A 2,500-nucleotide genomic window follows, 5' to 3' on the forward strand; every position below is an offset into this window, starting at 1 on the left:
ATTTATTTTACTTTTTTTTTCTTTTTTTTTTCCTCAAGGCCTGACTAAGCGCGTTGGGTTACGCTGCTGGTCACGAGGCATCTGCTTGTGCAGATGTGGTGTAGCGTATATGGATTTGACCGAACGCAGTGACGCCTCCTTCAGCTCGTACTGAAACTGATGCTGATGCAGTTCCTAGCCTCTGCTGTTGTTGTTGTTGTTGTTGTTGTTTTGTTTGTTTTCTCGAATGCCCTGTCATCTGCACAGTTTCAGTGACATTACGCTCACACCGAAACGGTGCAGGTGACATGATAATCATCATCAGAGACTGACATGGGCTTACAGTTGGGCCGGCCATCAGCAAAGTGCAGAGCTGCGTGATATATGGTTTTCTCCACTAGCAAAAAGGAATTCATCTGCAGCTTGTGAAGGACTTAAAACAAAAAGACCTCTCGAACTAAGAGGCAAAGTTGCACTGGCTCTTAATTAGGGAGCTCGTTGGCCTTTGGGAACCATCTCAGCGCCGACTGTGCTAAAATAATAATAATTATTATGTTTATATACCGCTGAATCTTGTGCAGAGATAAATCAAAGCGCTTTCGCACCAGTCATTCACACGCATGCGTAACTCTAAAATTGGAGAGAGAAAAAAACAACCTGAAGACAAGGAAGAAGCAGGGAAGGGAGGCTATTTTGGGAAGAGGGGGGTTTCAAGACCAGACTTGTAAGAGCTGAGAGAGAGAGACCTGACGAAGAGAAAGAGGAAGTTCATTCCAACTGCAAGGTTCGGAGACAAAGAAAGAACGGCGGCCAACAGTCCCAGAGGAAGTGTCTGGGTTTGTTCCAATGTACCTTTTATCTACCTGTGTGCTAGCTGAATCGGTAGCGTAAGCAGCACTGACTTGAAGTTGTGTACCTTGTGAACAGAGAGAGTTACCACTCTTTACTATTTTGTTAATCAGTTTATCTCCTTGCCTCATTATTTGTTAATTTCCAGTCCTGCTAAAAAAAAAAAAACCCTTGTCCGAGAGAGTAGGGGATGTAACTCGGGCAAGACGCTCCACGAATTCAAAACCAAACTCTAGGGACAGCATTTGCCTCCTCTGTTGTCCTTATAATCATGGTCTTGGTCGGAGGAGGCGACTGATTATATTTAACTTCCATAGTCTCGCGCTCCACACACACAGTCCTCCCCTTGTTTGTTCCTTATTATTTATTTATGTATTTGTTCATTTATTGTCGCCTCGCTTCCCCTCCAGACTGTCACAATGTTTCATACTGCTGCTGCTGCTGCTGCTGCTACTACAACATATTGTTAGTATTATTATTATTATTATTATTATTATTATTATTATCATTATTGTTACTATCATCATTATAAAACAGCACCTTCGCAACATATTTCCCTTAAACTATTCAGAAAGAGGGGAACATTATGACCAAATTATGCACACAGATATGCTCAACAGAAAAACAATCAAAAACTTACCTATTTCAATAACATCAATCAATCTCTATCTCTCTCTCTCTCTCTCTCTCTCTCTCTCTTTAAATTGGCCATGTCTGCAGAATCCAACAGGACTTCAGAACAGCTTTCGCCGGATCGAACACCAACCATTATAGCTGCAAAAAGCAAAATGCTCGGAATCCGTCGATCAGATCAGATTATAAAACACGGTGATTTTCTTTTTTCCCGAGCATTGTGGTGGAAAATGTTAGGGGGCAGGGGTGGGTGTGGGTTGGGGGTGGGGGTTTGGGGGGGGGGAGGTGGTGAAAATAATTATCCTTGATGACTGGTGGAGAAATGGCTTGCGTGTTGGTCCCTGGGTTGTCGGGGTGCATTGAGCGTGGTGGAAAGTTCTCCTTGATAACCAGCGAGATAATAGCTGGCTTGTGGGTTTCTCTGGGTTCTGAGAGACGACCGGGATTCTACGAAAATAAGGATGGGTCGATATATATATATATATATTTTTTTTTTTTTCAAACGCGGCTTCACCCTTCTTTCTGCCGGATACAAGTATACCAAGGTACAGAGCTCGCTGGTAGTGAAAACTAATCCACACACACACACACACACACACAAAGAGCAAGGAAAAAGGAAACAAAATGAAAGAGAAAAAAAAACCGGGAAAAAAAACCCAACTAGTTCTTGATGAAAAATTCTTGGTTCAAATCAATACAGCACCTATTCTCTGGGAAGAAGATCGTTGGTATCATCCTAATAACATGGCCTTACTGTGCATTTGAAATAAATCAATTTCACCAGAGATGCCTACGAAAGATCCTCGTCATAAAGTGGCAAGACAGGGTCCCCAACCTCCAGGTCCTAGAGAGGAGCGGCCTGCCCAGCATCGAAAGCCTGCTGATCCAGTGCCAGCTACGCTGGACAAGACACGCTGTCCGCATGACAGACAGCAGGATCCTGAAGATGCTTTTGTATGGCCAGCTGAAGGAAGGCCACTGTGAACTTGGAAGACCCTGCAAGCGCTTCAAGGACACCTTGAAGACAAACCTCAAAGCC

The sequence above is a fragment of the Babylonia areolata genome, chromosome 10 (assembly GCF_041734735.1).
Source record: "Babylonia areolata isolate BAREFJ2019XMU chromosome 10, ASM4173473v1, whole genome shotgun sequence".
In the NCBI taxonomy this organism is placed as follows: Eukaryota; Metazoa; Mollusca; class Gastropoda; order Neogastropoda; family Buccinidae; genus Babylonia; species Babylonia areolata.